This window comes from Calliopsis andreniformis, chromosome 5, assembly GCF_051401765.1.
Source record: "Calliopsis andreniformis isolate RMS-2024a chromosome 5, iyCalAndr_principal, whole genome shotgun sequence".
Taxonomy (NCBI): domain Eukaryota; kingdom Metazoa; phylum Arthropoda; class Insecta; order Hymenoptera; family Andrenidae; genus Calliopsis; species Calliopsis andreniformis.
In genome coordinates, this window is record NC_135066.1 from 17,381,574 (window position 1) to 17,401,208 (window position 19,635).

At 39.7% G+C, this 19,635-nt stretch overlaps 1 protein-coding gene and 1 long non-coding RNA gene across 2 annotated transcripts in view; one reads left to right on the forward strand and one right to left on the reverse strand.

Annotated features, from left to right (window-relative positions):
* Dsx (transcription factor doublesex) overlaps positions 1-19,635 on the reverse strand; it is an 86,279-nt gene that overhangs the window by 31,345 nt on the left and 35,299 nt on the right. The window lies entirely within an intron of this gene.
* LOC143179392 (uncharacterized) lies at positions 2,761-3,534 on the forward strand. The gene is made up of 2 exons (XR_013001959.1): positions 2,761-3,057; positions 3,240-3,534. It is a non-coding gene; the product is annotated as an uncharacterized LOC143179392 (long non-coding RNA).

Below are 19,635 nucleotides of genomic sequence, written 5' to 3' on the forward strand. Positions count from 1 at the left end.
GACTATGGTATTTCAAGATCACTTAAATTAATTTAGATGGCTCGCGAAATTGTTTTTACAGGATGATGGAGCGTAATTAGATGAGGTATATCAGAGCACTGGATGAAACTCTTCTGATAGCAAATATATTCCTCAATAACTGTTTAGAGCAGTGTTAGTGAAGTTTAGTTTCAATATATCGATACCTGTGGAACACGTAGCAAATATTTATTAAGAAAACAAGAATCAGTAGTAGAAAAATTATGTCAGAATTATAGGCAACAAGAGAAACAGGAAGCAGTAATTGTACCTAAGTGATAAATGCAGTGCGTTACGTACACGTAGTAATTTATTCTTAGATTTCATTAAGAAGAGAAAGCACAAAAGTCCACACTAAAAAAGATAAAAAGGAAAATTATGAAACATTAAATAGTTACAATCCTGCATAGGTGCACCTATCTAATTTACTTTAGAGTTTGAACATTTTTGTTTCGACTAGATCGTAGTTAAAGTATCATAAAAAGAATAATAATCTTAATATCTCTAAACCTAAGAAGCACTGTAATTAACATTTCATGTCTCATGTTTTCCAATCAACTGAACGATTGTACTTCCTTGGAGTTTCCTTACCGACAAATATCTTCAAACTACATACGTGACCCAACCAGCAGCGAAAATAGAAACGCTAGATGCGCAAGAAATGCATTGGATCGAGTAAGCATCGTGACTCGACGCATTGCAACAGATTAACATTTCTCGAGAATGTTGAATTGAATGCATGAATAGAACAATGAAATCGATAAAATCACTCGACGTTTTTATTTCGTTAAACAACATAAAACGAAAGAAAAAACTGTAAACGATTATCTGCTAATATTCGTTAATACTACAATATTCTAAAATTAAATTAAAAACATGCCTAAGTATGACTCACAGACAGGCATTTTAGCTTCAATGATGCACCACGAATCTATTTCCTGATCCTACATGTACAGGTTAATATCACCAATAATAATTCTAAATTTCCCATACGATTCCATTCGATACGAAGGAATGCACAACATACGAGTCAACTGGCGTTCTGCGGTTATAAGGTTAAACGGGGCAGACAGTTCGCAACAAAGATCAACCATCAATGCGAACCCTGTTCCAGCTAGTTCCGATAATATGATTTTTTGACCGATTCAGTAATTTTATCCAACAAAGAAGATATATAACTATGTGAACACTGTCTCATTATCGATTAAGGAAAATTTAGCACAGAAACATCTTAAAGACATCCAGTCAGGTCCTAAAAATGTCCAAAAGACGTCTCTAAGACGTCCGATGTTACAAATCAGTATGTCTTCAGGACACCATAAAAGATATTCATATAACGTCTTGAAGACTTCCAAATTACGTCTATAACGTCTTAAAGATGTCCAAATTACGTCTATAAGACGTTCAGATAAAAAACAGACGTCTTTCAGACGTTCTATAGATGTAAATTTCGCAAGTCTTTAAGACGCATGCTGTTAGATGTTTTCAAGATGTCCAAATAATATCGTGAGACATTCAGACATAAAATGGACATACAACAGACGTCTTCGAGACATCGTATGCCATCTCCCACATCCCAGATAGCACACGACGTCCTGAAGGCGTCTATTTTATGTTCATTTTATGTCTGATCGTCTTACGACATAATTTAGACGTCTTAAAAACATCCAAGAGCGTACATCTTAAAGACTTGTAAAGTTTACGTCTATAAAACGTCTTAAAGACACACTACATGGACGTCCTAAAGACTTACGCTTTTGGACGTCTTAAAAACGTCTAATTTTTGTCTGAACGTCTTAAATACGTAATTTGGACGTCCTTAAGACGTCTTATAAATGTTTCTTAAGACGTCTTAAATACATACTGATTCGTAACATTAGACGTCTCAGAGACGTCTTTTGGACATTTTTAGGACTTTACTGGATGTTTTTAAGACGTTTTGAAGATGTCTCTGAGCTATCCCAAATAGCAGTAAAATCCTAAAAATATCCAAAAGACATCTCTGAAACGTCCGATGTTACAAATCAGTATGTCTTTAGGACGTCTTAAGAAACATTCATAAGACGTTTTAAGGACGTCCAAATTACGTATATAAGACGTTCAGACAAAAATTAGACGTTTTATAAACGTAAACTTTGCTAGTCTTCAAGACGTACACTCTTGGATATTTTTAAGACGTCTAAATTATGTCGTAAGACGATCAGGCATAAAGTGAACATAAAATAGACGTCTTCAAGACGTCGTGTGCTATCTAGGCTGGGAGATGATTCGTTCACAGTAAAAAGTGCAAAAGTTCTTTCCATCTGTATTTGATCCAAAGTGAAAAATCTTACTTCACCTTTACACGTTCCACTGTGAATCAATCATCCGTGGCGATCATCCGAAGTGAAAAGTCGAAATTTGCCTGTAGGGAGAATAACGGAATCGATCGAAATATCGCCTAAATTAGGTGTTCCACTTCGAATTCCATCGCAGACGATCGCGATTACCGCGGTTCCCGAAGGCTTCCATCTCCTGCACCGCTTATTAAGTCGATTACGCGACCGTGAAAATAATCGGCCCTCGCTCGATAGCGCGGTCTCGGTAGCCGACTATGTATCGAAAACGGCGCATACAACGTTTCTAAAATAGAAACCGCATACAAACGGTGGTCAGACCGACTCCGCCGCTCCACGACGCTCGTTAGCGGATCAAAGTGCAGAGTATTCGCGTGTTGCGAGTCCGCGAGTCATATTGCATAAGTGAAAATTTCAAGCCGTGCTCGACGAGTCGGTGCGCGTTATTAGCGCGGCCGTTGGCTATAGTTCGCGCGTGCGGACGCCGACAGTCGTGACTCGAACATTTCGCATGCGAAAGTCAAACTATACATAGAAGCAACATTTGTGCAACACCGAATACATTTTAATAAACTACGCGCTGATGGAGCCGCGTGCGACCTTTGATCGTATTACAAGCGCGAATAAACGCATTGAATTAGAGCTTCTCTAGGCGATTCGACGAAACGGCGACGGAGTCTCGGAATACTGGATAAAAATGAAGGTATAAGGTTCAGTTTCACGATGGGAATTTGAAATTTTAGAATTCTTTGGCTGGATAGAATTGTATACGATTACATAAGTTTTGATGATAAGACTGTGCAAATGGAATAGAGTCCTATGAAAGAATTTACTTGGCGAAAATTGCAGGGAGAGATAAGAATTGTTGATAAGTGGTGCTTACAGGTATATATAATTAGTTGACATGGTTTCACGCAACTGTGTAGAAATTATTAATGGAAGTTGCATACAAATGTGGGGAAAATGTCAGGTAAGATTACGTTGCAGTGTAAAGGTGGTAAGAAAATTGCAAGAGCGTATTGAAATTATAAAAAACATTGTATCGTTACATAAAATGATATGTAAAAGAAACTGTGTAAAATGTATCGGAAAAACTGCATAGTATTGTATGTTTATTCAAGATGAATATCAGAACCATGTCATATCAGTTGTATAATATCTACCTGCAAGTTTCAACATTAGTATACTGTTAATGAATATATTTTACGTGTATGTTTTTTATAACTTTAAGTACATGCTAGTAGACTACTTCTAAGATAATCACAATAGTTATATAATAACTTCTTCGAAGAGAAATCTCGAATTATCAGAAACTCATTAATAACAAACTCTTTCACGTTTCGATCGCTTTTGCATTTGTGTCTCAACCATTTCTTAAAGTTATGAAATTTCGAAAGTACAAAATAATCATTAGGAATTCACGCATTGAAGAAAAACTAGTTCATACTTGGCATTTTAATGAAACCATTGGAACATATGCTATGCGTAGAAAAATCGTTCTACTAAAAACATTTTAATAATCGAATAAAAATACAGTACTAGTTTTTTAACACTAGAACTACTACTGGTTAATTCAAACATATTTTCATCAGAAAAGTAGATAATTTTAATTACTAATTATAATGTATAGAACCAGGTTGAACCCTTAGATGGACTCACTAAAAATTCCAATTCTTGGAATTCTGTACTTGGACCTTTATCACAGTACGATAAGTGATGATAACGCGATGTTAAAAATGGTTTAATTGAAAAATTTAAAAAAGTTTAAATAGTCCTAGTATTCTAGTACCCTAATAGTTCTACTATCAAAAAAAAAACAGAACGTCTCCCGAACCAATACATGCATCATCCTCGAATGGGCGCTCAATCGAGCGAACACGGCCCTGCAACGCGATTGCCTTCAATCCATCTTCGTCCACGAGGTGTATGTACTTCTCTCGCTCGTTCGCGCGATCTTCATCGCGGTATCACATGCAACTTACGTCGACGCTCTGATCGGTCTGACCTCTTCCTCTCTATCTATGAATCAGATTATATGCCACGAGCTCTATCTCGCGCTCGTCCCGACGTAGTATGACTTACAAATAAGTATCGAATAGATATTGGTAAAAGCACGTACCTACGTGACATGGACTATAGCCGGGTTTTCATAGGTGGCGTTTAACGCAGAGGCGTTTTAACCTTTTAGAACCGGCTTATTTAAATTCCTGTGCATGGTGCACCGACTAGTAATGCGTTTTATAATTTAGATTCAGGGCCAAGTCGAGACACGAATTTATCGCGCATTATAAAGGATAATTTCGAGTCCATAATACGTGGGACACGAATGTGAAAATATTCAATTAAGTACCTTCCGAGTATTTTATGGGCCGAGGAAGACCCTTGAATAGTTTTCTAGTGTAAATTGCATTGGGAAAGTGCAGCTGGTAAGAATTTCAGATTAATTGCTTGCGCAGTGTATGTGCATACGCGAGTTAATGTGTTGTTATCACGACGGATCCTATAACGGGATTTTTATTGAACAAAACTAGTGAATAGTAAAAGAAATATTATTTAGAGGAGAGATATTAATGACCGTTGATGGGAGATCGTAGAAAATTATGGTAATGCATGAGGTGCGCAAACTATCAATTTCTATTTCCAGGGTTACTACCTTGAAGCTGATAATTTGAAGAAGATAGGTAGGTACTTCTATCGCGTCTGGAATCCGTTTCCAAACAAACTGAAGATTATTCTTCCGTAATATACATATTTGTATACGTGCAGAATTTTTTCATTTTTCCCCTATCAAGACTAATTTTATCTTATAATCAGACAAGCTATAATTCGTAACAACAATAAAATTTAGTTATTATTTTATCTAGACCATTACTGTCAGATATTATGATGTCTACATAATTACAGAACACACAAGAAAATTTAATCGTTCAACACGAGCTTTCACTGCGCTGAAAAAAATTCAAAAGTTCACTAAACGTGTTATTTCTTCCACCACTGCAAGAAATCGTGACAGTCGTATAATTACAGAACACATAAGAAAATTAAATCCTCCATGGATACAAGCCTCCACTTAAACGACGAAAGAAAAAGGATTTAAAGTTCACTAAATGCCATCCGAGAAGTAAAACAACTGTTCCCGGGGATAACCAGTAACCGGCGCAAAAGCTCAGAAAAAAATACCAGAACACTCGCCCCTATTAGCAACTTTTCAGCTTAAAAGGCATCAAGTGAGAGAGCTCATCAAACGCGCTCTTCAATTAAAAGATATCGGTCGGCTGGCGAGCGAGCTACACGGGCCCCAAACAAGTAGGGATGTCGAAACAAGCGCGAGCAGTATAATTCCGAATATCTCTAACGGACACGAGATTAATAAGTTTCCATCGATAAGAGGCTAAGGTCTCAAGGCTGGCGAACAGCTCCGATGCCGCGCGCCCAGTCCCTCATTTCTGCGAGTATCGCGTCGCGCGTCGGTGCACCCGTCGCAAATCCCTCGCATCGAAACTCACCTGTCACGGGCCAACATTTCCACGATGTAACATTACCCTGTCTCTCTGTATCGCTGCCCTGCCTCCGTCCATATTCCTCTTCGTCCCCGTGTCTATTTATGTAGGCATCCACACGACCACATTTCTCACCGTTTCGCTTTGGGAGATGCGTACAGCCTCCGTCTTCTCCTTTCCTCGTGACCCTGTTCATTCGCCTCGCGGAGAAAGACGATGGGCTGTGCACGGTGTCGCGAAAGAATTCAATTTGCGACAAGATTTAAGATAGCACTGGCCGACGAAATAACTAAGATGCGACACCCTATTGCTCGCGCTCTGAGGCAGGGGACTGTTTCGCGAGATCTATCGTCGAGGGACCATGGCGATCGAGTAACCGTGCCTTCGATCGATGACTGTTGGATAAATTCCGCTAACCCACACGTGAATTTAATCTCCTGTTATTTATGAGGATTATGAGCGGGGACCTTCGACTGAGAACGGTAGGGACAGAGGAAAGGTTCTTAATACATTCGAGACCAGCGTATTTTACTAAGACTGTCATTCGTGGTTGGCAACAGTCTTCTGAGAACAAAAATGATACAAATGTTGTATCATTTTCGTTGATGGCGAGAGCTATTCCTTGACCCAAGGGATGGGGACGTGGGTCTCGAATCTGCTAAATATCTAACTTTCGAATGGGCTATACGTGGAAGATTGTAATCTTTGATTCTTGAATTGGAGATTAATTAGCAGCAGCATAGTGTGATTAAGTTAGCCATTTAGAAGAAATTGTGTTCAAGAAAAGAAAATATTGGAGCCGGTTTGTAACATTTACATTCATAGAGACATGGTATCGTGTTTCCACATGTATTGATATAGATATCGTAACGTGTAATTAGGTGAAATCTGTCGAGTTAATAGAGCACGGGAGTTCAATATTTAATACAGTGGTTTGATGTGAGTGAACGGTCTTGTATCCAACATTAAAAGACTGCAATGTCTGAAATTAACCGTGATTGTTAAATAGATAACCGTTAAGTCCACAATAAAGAAAAACTAAATAGAGTAGTCACAGTCAGTACTGGATATCACAGAAGACAGCTGAACGCATATTTTCCACGTTCAGTGAGATCGTTCGGAGCCAATTTGTAATAACGTCCAGTTAATGAGACATTAAGATAATATCGATACACGTAGCTTGAAGTGAAAGCCTCATTTCGACGTAAATGGCAGCAATTTCCGTTCTTGCGGGCATACAGATATTATAGTTAAAACAAAATTACGCGAAATGATGAACTGAAATATTTAAATTAACAAGTACATTCGCTTCATTATAATTAGTAACTATCATGCAACGAAGATGTCTTTTCTTGTTGAGAGGCGTATATCAACAGGTATATTTTAACCGTTCAAATGAATTATTTGATAAAAGCTTATCCTTCATCAGTTTGTGTACATGGGTATAAAAATTACCAGTGAATTACCATCCGTGTATGACATTGATTATAAGAATCTGATTGGAAATCGAGGCCCTCCTTTGTAAAAATTACAAATGAAAAATATAGAATTATACAGAAATGTCAAATTAATCAAAATAGATTACTCGCGAATATTTACACTTTCCTATAATTAACTTTCTATTTGATTTCTCAAGCATGTCAAATATACGGATAATAGAATTCCACGGGTACTGGAATTCCACAAATACTGGAATTTCACAAGACTCAAATTCCACAGGCATTCGAAATCCAGAACTACGAATTCTCGAGTATTCTAATTCACATATTCCTAGTCGCAAACATTTAAATTCATAAGGATTCAAATTCTAAAAATAACTGAATTTTTAAATCAGATTTTCATTTATCAAATGTCCAACTTGTTACACTGTCTACAACAAACATGTGTCATGTTGGCACGTGCCTAAGAGTAGCTTTTGACCCCTCGAAGCACAAGAGATTGCGACCCCAGTGGACCGAGTATTCCTTACACGATATCTCGCACAATTCCGCGGCGTTTCGTTTTTCGTGGCGGTCGCCTAGCCGTGCGTCATTGACGGAATTAGATCCGGTCGCGACTTTCTCGGCAGACTGTACGGGGGGATTGCATTCGTCTATCCGGATTCTCTCGGTATCTTTACGCGCAGCTCGTTGACGAGTGGTACTTGCAACTTTTACACACTGTTGCAAAAGGCCGCGGCCGAGCCTGTGAGCGCGTGTGTGCGCGTGATCGCGATAAAGGAGCAGATAGACAGTTACACTGATTGAGATTGCGAGCAGCCAGGGCCGTCAGCGTTGCTGGCTCCTGCCGCCTCTCCTCTTGCGAGTGGCTTTTTCTTTTGGCCTTTTGCGGTGACACCAGCACGTTTCACCTTCTGCAGCCTGCTCTGCCACAGTCGATGTGGAAAATGAGATTTTTTGTCAAACGCTAAGCTCATCGCCGGTTCCAAGTATCTAAGAAGTTGCAATAATTCGAACAGAATCATTTTCAATACTTCACTCGATAGATGTACAGCGGAGCGTCGACTATCCGAACTGGGTTTTCCTCGATCTTTGTTACTTAGAATTTTCGGTATTTGAAGTACTATCGATGAAGCTATACAAGAACCTCAAGTAAACCTCGAACTATCACTTAATAGTAGTATTAATAGTAGTTTATCTAAAGTAAAAAAATTTAACCATGAATTTTGAAATTCGTGTTAATTCCGATAATCGGTGTCCTACTGTATTTACTGAATGTCTGAAAGCAGACGATATTTTTTACATTAATTGAATAATTTCAATCGACTCGAAGTATATACACTTAACTTTCACAAGCTTTGTAATGGAGCTATGATACGATCGATTAATTGAAAAATTAATACGGTGGCTAGAACAGGAGGTAGTAAATGATGAATAGAAAACTAAGTGTAAAAAAGAAGATACAGTTACTGGGCACTGTGAGCATATAACTTGCGAGCGTCCGCTATCTTGGCACCCGTTGTCCCCTTGATGCTCGGGGTAATTATTTATACGGCAGGAACCGCTCTAATTAATTGCGACGCGATCATATCTTGAACCATTATTTCGTTGTCGCCCGGCAGAACTACAAATCACTGATAGCTTCGGCTGTGCTAATCGTTCGAACGAATGCGTGGCGAACATTGAAACATTAAACAAGAAAATCTGAATATGTGTGCATGTGATGGATCGTCACAGGAAAATTATTCTGAAAAGTGTCACTCAGATTGATTAAGAACAATAGGGACGAGATTTGATATCTTTAGTTTTATAATTTTATATCTGATAGTGGATTATAGAGATATTACATTCCTATACTTCCTGTAGCAGATAAACAATTGAACAAATAATTTGGAAACACAAATTCAATATGCACGCCAAATTTAGTGAGACACAGAAATGCTCTTTTTATCATAAATTAATGTGATAAGATAACTACATCAATTCCTCTAAGTAATTCAGTTTAAATCTAGTCTAATGACTCTTTGACTCAAGGTCACTCAAGGTCAACGAAGGTTATATGCAAGAAAAATTGTCCTACTAATATTCTAAATCAATAGGAAGCGATGCTTCTCTGTACCTACTTAAGCAGTCTCGTGTCTCACGTACTCGTTAACACATATTTGTCGACTTGTCACGGATGTAAGGGTCATGAACATCTTTGCTTATGAACATCTATCACCCTCCTGGTTTGAATCGGTATTCTATAGTGTCTAGATACGACTGACACTGAATTGTAATCAAAAAGAAATACAATAACGAGAAAATACTCGAAATGGTTCTCATCCGCACCTTTATCTTAAGAGCAATTACCATTCATAAAAATTGCAATTTGATTGATTGGAAAATTCTGTTCAGTTCTTTGAGAAAAAATCTATTTTTGCTTTATTAAATTTTAGTCATTTTTCTAATCCCTAGCTAACCTTTTCTAATTGAATACACCCCATTTAATTTTTTACCCCCTCGTTCCGTGAAACTTCGCAAGTCTCGATAAAAAAAGATTTTTCAAGAAAATAATTAGTTCTCGAAATGGGTTAACTCGCAGCGTAGAGTCGAGTACGAAGCCTGTTTTTGCTATAGAATTCTTCGCGTATTCTCTTCAAAAAGTCGACTAAGTGCCATCCATACCTCTCGCACATCTCTCGGTTCGGTGTTTATTCGACTCGCAGAAAAGTGGAAACGAGGCGTGTACAAGAACACTCTGGCGATCGTTAATGCCTCGTATATTTTCTAATGACGACATCAACATTACAGTCACGCAACGTTAGTTACTTTGTGCGTTGCGGAGAGACACGTAAGGATCCTCGGTAATCTACGCGTCGCGCTCGCAATGTCGCATGGAAATTAAACACGCGCGAGGCAAAGTGCCGGGAAAGGAAGCGAGTAATGGCAACGACAAACAGAAACGCGACGAAGGGACAAGAGTGTCGGGGAAGTAGTTGAAAGAAAGATGAGCAGTGGCGCGTAAAGAACGTGTCAATGCTACTTCGTATTCGCCTCGAGACGACGAATCGAATAGTCGAAATATCGTCGAATAATTCAGATGTAACTGGGAAACGAAAATTATGAAAGAGATTTAAAAATGGAGACAAAGCGGTGGCAAGAGGAAAATATCTGTTTGAATTAATTATGCAAGATGTCTTGGAGTGATGTGGTCCAAGAAAATATAATTTCAAAGATGAGAAGCTTTTTACATGAGATTTCATTTTTTGAGAAATAAAATACTTGAGAGTGTTAGAAAAGGTGAACAATGTAGGTTCGACTAAAAGCTTTCAAGTTTAAAGTCATGTCAGTCGTAACTTTTATGCTGCTAACCAGTCACTCTTCTTGAACGCATCAGTTAATCTTATCGCTAGACTCTATTATTAAAAAATACTAGATGTGGCAATTAAATAACGAAACTAGTGTGAGAATTGTGATTTATTGCAAATAAAGTTACATTTAACTTTTATCCCCTTCAGCACACTCTCCTCCCCTATCTATACACAGCTACATACGTGTCTTCCATTGTTTAAAACAATGCTGTCAGCCTCTTCAACAGCTTTGCTGTTTTTGATTTTATATGTTCAACAGACTGAAAATGTGTTCCCTTCAATGCAGTTTTGCCTTTTAGAAACAGATGGAAGTCACACGGTGCGAGATCTGGCGAATACGGAGGATGATCAAGCACAGGAGTGCACCAGGACAACGCATCAGCCCACAATGCCCTATCTGTGAAGCAGTTTTTAGCGGACAAGCATATTCCTGTGCTTGATCATCCTCCGTATTCGCCAGATCTCGCACCGTGACTTCCACCTGTTCCCAAAAAGCAAAAGTGCATTGAAGGGAACACATTTTCAGTCTGCTGAACACATAAAATCAAAAACGGCAGAGTTGTCGAAGAGGCTGACAACTGATGAGCTACAGCATTGTTTTAAACAATGGAAGACACGTATGCAGTGGTGTATAGATAGGGGAGGAGAGTATGTTCAGGGGGACAAAAATGAAATGTAACTTTATTTGCAATAAATCACATTTCTCACACCAGTCTCGTTATTTAATTGCCACGCCTCGTACAGGAAAACTTGCTGTTTTTAAGTTTACTCGAGCACTCACGAAAACAGGTGATAAGTAATGCATTACTTAGGCGTTAAATGTATCAGTCATTTGGTTACAACGCAGTAAACTTTTTTGTTTTTTTCCAAGGTGATCAATAGCACTCCTTTAGAAAAAAAAAAGGAAAAAAAATGAAATAAAATTCGAGAACATAAAGCACGATAAATAAGCCATAAAACGATGTTTCCATTTAAAATTCAATTCCATCTCATAACACTATTTCAATTTCAATTTTCTTTAATCCTAGTTCATCTGCAAATCATTACAAAACAGCGCATTAAATTGCAATATTTGTCATATACATTATGATGACTAACGGTCAAGGCTATCAAAGTATCCGAGACCTTCGATGCTCCCCCAAGGCATCCAAGATATCACAGATAACCAATACTCTCGTGAACCTTCCAAGACATGGTAGACGAACTTAAGAAAATTTTCAAAAACCTCTGCTGCCGCTGGTGTAATATTTTCGACTGAAATTTCCAGAACGATTCGATTGAATCGGTACCGTGTTCGTACACGTGCGCGGCTCACACGCACGTACATCGGCCTGAGCAACAGCGACACACGCAAAAAGCGGTTTGACATTGTCTTACGTAAGTAAATTTTAAACGATAGATGATACGTCAGTTCTTGACTTTGCATTAACTTGTGGCAATCGCTCGCGGAAGATCATGCGCGTGGCGCGCTCGTTTACACGTGCGGTTCATGAGCACATGCTTTTATACAAAGAAACTCATCGGTCGATTAACGACGGCGTTCAGAACGAGCCGACTGACATTCAGATTTAATGGACTACTGGACTTACTGACTAACACGCGTTACGTGTTACATTCGCCGACAGTATCGATGGAACATGATTGCGATCGTGACTTTGCCGATTGTATAGAAAACTGAATAGGAATGAACGAAGACTGATAGGTCATTATAATCAAATATTGGATTAATTATGGGGATAGACAATGAGACGAGGGTTCGCTGGGATATTAATTACTGGAGGGATCAGGTACTGAAGTATCGATTGATATAAGGGTTGTTCGATTGGCAGCTTGGAAAGATTGTGAGATCAGAATAAAAATAACAGAACTGATTAATTTTTGTGTTTCGTTGCTGTTGAATCTAGGAATTTCAGTTGCAATTAAAGATAATATTGCTAAGATATTACCAAGTAAATGATATTTCTGTTTTTAAGCAAGTGATTCAATTATTTAAACATTCTGTATCATAATGAATTTAATTAATCAAGTTTCTGCTGCATAATATGTAATGATGCAAAAATATGTGATACTTCTATGTAATCAAATGCCACGTTTTCTGACACCTAATTTTCCTTCACTTTTTTACGTTCCTTTCATTCATGTAAATGTCATTAAAAGTAAAAACACTTAATTACCCAACGCTGCCCCCATTACTTTACGCTACTTTTCATCAAACTAATGGTAGTTGACAGTGGTAGCCGATAGACTAGGAAAATGAAACAAGTTCGTACATTATTTTATAAATACCTAACACCTTGGATAAGCGTGTCAATCATGCCATTCGAAAGTATTCTAAAACAGTCATTTGAGTAGGTTGAACAAGCGTTCAGTTAATGACTGCTAAGTAACCTATATGTAAGATGTGAGTGTTAATGTGTATAATTCCTGCGCCATGTTATGATTATCAGCAAAAAAAATCTTTCCACAGTCTCATTTGGGTTATAAATACTTTTCACAGTTCCTGTCAGAGATTTAGTGAATTCTGTAACCTCATTAGTCTTTTTTAGTTTACCTCCTCAACACATATAACCCCAGATCAGGAAGCTCATTTGGATAAAAAATTGGAAAAAAATTCCACCTCCGTAAAAATCTCGCCTACCAAGGAGAACCAAGTGACAGACAGCTCCCTATCACGGAAACATTAAGTCAGGGCAGGTAATAAAGAACCAGCCGTCATAAATTATTATAATCTACAAGGCACAAATAATCTAATCGCGTAACACATTCATATCGGGTCGCTCCTGCCGCAGGTATAATTAGTAATTAAGGGTGAAATTAAACGCACGGTGAGATCCGATCGGCTCCGTGAACGAAGAAACCCCGCGAAGCGTTTCGCTCGCGATAAAGGAGAGACTACGAATTGGAGTGAATGTTTAATCGGGCGGCGATAAGCAACCTTGCTGCTGCCGCGGACGAAACTCAACTTTAATGGAAACGTCACGCATGCGTAGGCCTGTTGCACAAACTTTACGTTTATATAAGTTTCGCGTAGACACGCGTGCCGACGCGGGCATTCAAAGAGGGAAGAGTCCCGAAAAGAATTTCAACGACGCCGAGAATTGTGCAGACGGAGGGAGAGAATCAGAGAGAGCTTCATAGCCAGAGAGTCTCATCCTCTAAGGTCGCTCCAAGGGCGTGGTGTGATCGAACTCTGCACGGCGATTGTTCCCCTCACGCTCGAATTTACATGCGCATATCGCAGTAATACGCGTTCTTTCAATGGATTTAATCTTCAATTTAATCTTCATATTTAACTCGACCTCCTTTTTTTTTTTCCTCCTCGCGGTTAAGATCCGCCAAGTCCGCGCACCAGTGGCCTCTGATGCCTCGTATTTTAGTTCATCAATGGATTTTTCAGTTTCTATCAGCGGCCTTTCGCTGGTAGAAATCGGTTGTTAATCCTTATGGCAACGTTAATTGCCCTGCTGCTCCCATACGTTGCATGTAGCCATTTGTCGATGCGCGTCTGTCGAGGAAGCGGGCATATTAACCCTTAATTGATAGGGTGAAGTGTACCGGCGGCGTATAATATGAATGATGCGATCGATTCGATCTTGATTGAGAAGCTGGCTCAATATTGTGCTTTCGAGGCTTAAGTACTGCGGATCGTGGACTTTTGCTGATGGTAGATTGCGTAGTCATTAAACTTGGAACTGCTTCATTTATGTTTGAGGCGGAGAAAGATATTTAATACATGATTGCTAGAGGCATGGAGACGACTGGGGAGGAATGCTTTAAAGGAGTACAGTGACAGGGTTTGGTATGATCCTACAGTGGCTAAATTCCCAGAGAACTAAAATTCGTGTTTTTGCGAGCGTTCCATCTAATGATAAACGGTTGCCATACTAATAACAGAGGTTGAATTACCTTAACCCTCCTTAAATGATACAAAGAGCCATTTCACCTCTCACAGGTTCATTTTTTGTAAACGCTTTTGTTTTCTCGCCCAATCGAATTGATTGAGATATTAATGAAAGGAGGGTAAAATAATGACAAACTTACAAGGCAAGAGTGGAACAGTCCCAGAGAGACCACGCATCTGACTTCATTGCTCGAAAATCGGACCAGTTATCCGCTGCAAGTGTGCACATTGCGAAGAGGCGTTATTACGGCCTCCAATTAGGACACCGTCAGACATTAATCGTGTACCAGCTAAGATTAACCGCACAACTGGCCAGGAAAAAGGAAAGGAAATAAATGAAATTACCTGTTTTACTCTTAGCTACTGTGCGGGATCGATCTTTAAAGCGCACTTCATCATTATTCGCTCTCATTCTAATTATATCGACCGTACAACATGTCCCATTTTAGAGTAAATGGGGCACCCTACATACTGTTGATGCTCTATGTAAGACATAAAAGGAGTTAGCTATAAATTACAGAGGAAAACAGGAATTCCACATGGAAAGATCAAGAAATGAGAGGAAAGTAATTACAGCACCAAGGAGTAAATGTTGAAATACAATTTGAAAAAATTTGTTTATTCCTTGAAATTTCTTATCCATATTTCGTGACATTTTTTTCTTAATGGAACGCCCTGTATGTCTAATGGACGTTGTTTTAACAAGAAACGGTATTTTACATAATTAAATAACCACTGTCAGTAATAAAACGTAATGACCGTTCGGAGTGCTAATTTCGACATTAAACGACAGGGTTTATGAAGAGTACGTAACATTCGACGCATGGACAAGATGAAGGTGATTATTTTTTAAGAGAAGTTTTTAATGAAAGATCAAGTAAGTGTTGCTAAATCGGATAAATGAAAGCAACAATGATAAGGAGAAAGAAAAGATATAATTAATTCAGTATATATACCCCACATTCGGAAGATATTTATGAAAGCACATAGAACAAATTTATGAATGTACTTTTGTTTAAGTATTAAAGTAAATAGATATTTATCATGGAAATACTTAAAAATTTGGAAGCTCAAGAATTTTCAAACTGAAATATTTAAAACACACAGAAATTCTGACAATATTATGGACATAAATACCTATTTATGGATATGAACTATCCCAGACCCAATTAACGCCAAGCTATTCAACACGATACAAAAATAATCCTAAAAACATTCCCTCTGAACCGAGCAGTTCCAACGATCAAAAAATCCCATCTAATTTCCCTCGAGCTCGCCACTACACCTCACAACTAAATATCTTAATTAATTAAATCTCGATCGGTATGCCGCCCAATTAAGCCACCGTAACAAGTTCGCGCCGGTCGTCGTCGATGGAAAAGTAAAAAGCCGCACATTTCACGCGCTTCTAGATATAGGAGACGGGTCCCCGATAAATCATAAAGGGACACCTGTCGCGCGACGAGAACAGGTTCCCCGGTTCTCGTCTACGCCAATGTCACCACGTAACACCGATTTCCACTTTCGACGCAGCGTGACTCCGCGCGGAGATAGCAGTTTCCCCCGCCCGATGTCCCGATAAGGTGAAAATTAGCCACGATGCTCGAGCAGAAAGCTCATAAAACTCGCCTCTTCATTCCTACGTAGCTAAGAGCCGAGCAACACGAGGGTTCTCGCTGCTAACAACGACTTTAATTATATGCCTTTGCATACTTTGTGTCCGACCATTTGGTATACCTCATCGTCCTCACGGGGGACTGGCCTTATCCGGGAATATGATCGGGATAGTAAACGTTCGCGAGGTTAAGCATCATCGTCGCTACGCTGACAGTATAATTGGCGTCCGGCGGACAGGTGCAAGTCTCGCGATTCACGAGTCAAAAGTGCCCTTTCGAGGGCAACAACCGATTATTAGGTTAATTCACAGTCTCCCGATCCTAGGAGCAACGTATCGTGAATGAAACACGTGAGAAGTCTCCTCGTGCTTTCAGTCTCGAATTCCAGTCACGTGTCTATTTCTCTTCTCCTCCTCATCCTCCTCCCCCCTCCTCCTCCCTCGCCTCGCCTGGCCCCGCGGAGTTTCCCTCGCGGGGCCCGTTCGCGCCGCTTTTTCGTGAAACCGTTCTCTCCATTCGACGATCACGTTTTATAGTCGATCGTAATTACAGACTCGCGACAGTAAGTTATGCGCGAAACTTCTGAGAGACGGCCGATGCAAGACGAGCGTAGCTGTGTTAAGGGTAACGTTTACCAACGAACGGAGGCCAGATATGGCGCCGCGCGTTCGTCGCGTGTAATGAGCTCACGGTCATTATCATGCACCGCGAGCGCGTGCATACGCGGCCACGATCGTCGGACGCTACACGAGGATTAAAAAGTAGATGAGATGTGTGCCGATTATGTGAGCTTGTAGCGCGGCTTCGTTAACGCTTTCCTATGGTTTATGAGACTGTGGAGTCGGGGGGCGGTCCCCATTCTTCGTTTTCGGTACTCGGAATAGTCTGTCTTATCTGTGGCTTGTTATTAATTACAGAACGTGTAGAAAGTTATTAAATTATGTAGGCATTGAAATAGTGATGGCCAAATGTTTCTTTTTTATTGTAATCTAGCTGCTAGGTAGTGTTTGGGTGTCCAGTGAATTGGTATTTAAGAGAAAATGGAAATAGAAATTTTCAAGTCTGAGGATTGTTCAAGTCTAAGAAAGCAATTGAATTAATTTGAGAATAGAATGCTTTGACTTATTACTGTGTTTTTGTTGTCTATATAATCATAGAAGATATATTACGGCTGCCAACACTCACACCTGCGTCAATTCTTATTCAAACTGCTCGTATATCAACCCTTAAGAAAAAACGCCAACGAGAACGATGTTAGAGTGTTATTGTCAGGCTCGTTTACACTAAAATGGATGCCAATTCTGAGAGCTTGAAAGGGAGTCATCCAGTAGCGACGTGTTATTAATCTTTCTTAAGTTACATTAGAATTAGTGGTCGGGTATGCGCGACGATTCACGCAGCTGCAATTGAATGCACGCGCATGCAATGCGCATTGTGCGCTGGGCACACGAGGTCGACGATATTTCCAGAGAAATATCGTTCACTTTTTCTTTGAGCTGTCACATGTTGTGACAGAGAAGATCCTCTAATATATTATCTACAGTATGCAAAGTATTATGAAACTTGAGTAATTATTTCTTTCCCAGTGACTAAGGAGAGATAAATTTCAGCAGAAAGAAAAGAAACAATTTTGAATACGTAAATTACTTGCTCTGCTCCGTCAAAAGTACAGCAAGAATTTTAATCATCCACAAACGACAAATACCACAAATACAAATTACACAACTATGGACGATAATTAATGAAAAATTACAGCGATTTTCAGTCGAAGAGGATCACTACAGAATAAATATACAAACGAATTTTCGATCGAATTTACATAATTACGATGTTGTTAAGTAGACACCTATCTAAAATTGCATCTACAACCTACTAATTATAAGACACAGATTTTACAATACAAATTACTTAGTTAACAAACTCCACGTTCCACAAATGAGATCGCAGAGGCAACGCCAGAGTGGACGATTTTTAACGCCAGCTCTATCAGCAGCAACAGAACGGAAAGCAGCACGCGCGGTGCTCGTTTCGCGCGAAACAATTAGCCAAGAAATCCGAGTGCAACCAATTTGACAAATGTGCAACGATCGACGGTGCACGCGCTCGGCGTTCACGGTGCAGGTGTATACACGCGCGCGAGGGAGACACGGGGATCCCGACGTGGTCTGTACAAGGCCGTGCATTCTTCGCGGCGAGATCTCGACGCGCATAACAGAGCCAGGAGAGAGGCTGACATTTGTAACAATGTAGCCCCGGCAATAAGAGCCACGACTTCGGCCCGTTAATCGGCTGTCTCGGCTTGTATTTTTAGACCTTGCCGAGGTACGTAATAGCCAGCAACGAGATTGCCGATCGTGTGTGCGTTGCAATAAGAATGGCCGAGGGAGGACGAGTCTCGACCCGCGCCACGGAACGCTCCTTTCATCGACGTGCAATTACGTCGGGTACAACGGCCCTGCACGCCTCGCGCTCGCTTTTTCTCTCGTGACCGATACAGAACGGAAGATCGACGTGTACTGCCCGTGACGGATACTGGAAACAAGTCGAAAGCATGTTGTTTTATGGCCGCGCGGAGTGCGTATATTGTAGCCTCAGACCATGTACAATGTACGTCTTCGAGGGCGCTCCTTCTTTTCTCGAGCGTAATTATGGTTTGTTATATACTTATGCACGGGGTGTGTTACACGACGCGGGGACGATTCCCCGAAATTGTTAGAGATAGCGGGAAGTGAACTCGGTTAGAGCGGGTTACTCTTTGTGCAGTTTTTGCGGTTTTGAGGCGAGGAGGTTTTCATCCTTGGCTTTTTTATAGGACGTTCGTCCTGCAACGCTGCATGGGATACTTCGAGTATAGATAAGTTCAAATTAGGGGGTAAAGGAAATTTGAGACGAGGAATGTGGGTTGCAATTATGGTGGGAAGAGATTTTAGAGCGTAATGGTACTGATAGCGTTATTAAGCTGGAATCTGTGATAATTGAATCATGCAGAGATTTTTTTTGTAAGTTTGAGCACAGTTTTTTTTTAGGATTTTCGATAGCCTGAGATATGGAGCTTTTTTTCAGTTTATTAGTACCGAAATGGATAGAGAATAGGTGGCACGATTTTATTATATTGAAGGAGGTTTATTTGCAGGCTACATCGTCTCTGCATACATTGTGCTGTCGTTAAATAAGATAGTTGCACGGTTGAGTTCCAATGGAACAGTTGCCCGGCTTCCGTGAAAGCAGGCAAGCTAAATTAGACGAGTAATTAAATGAATTATGTAAAAAGTGAGTAAAAAAATATTACGTACGAATGTATATAAATCGAATAATAGAGAGGGAAGAACAAGTTAATATGTTAATCAACGAAATAAATAAATCAGTTCCCAGAAACTTAAACTCTCGATCCCACAATAATTCTTAACTCTCCAGTGCATGATGGATTGGATATGAAAGACCCACGAGGACGTCACTTTTCATTTCTTTTTTA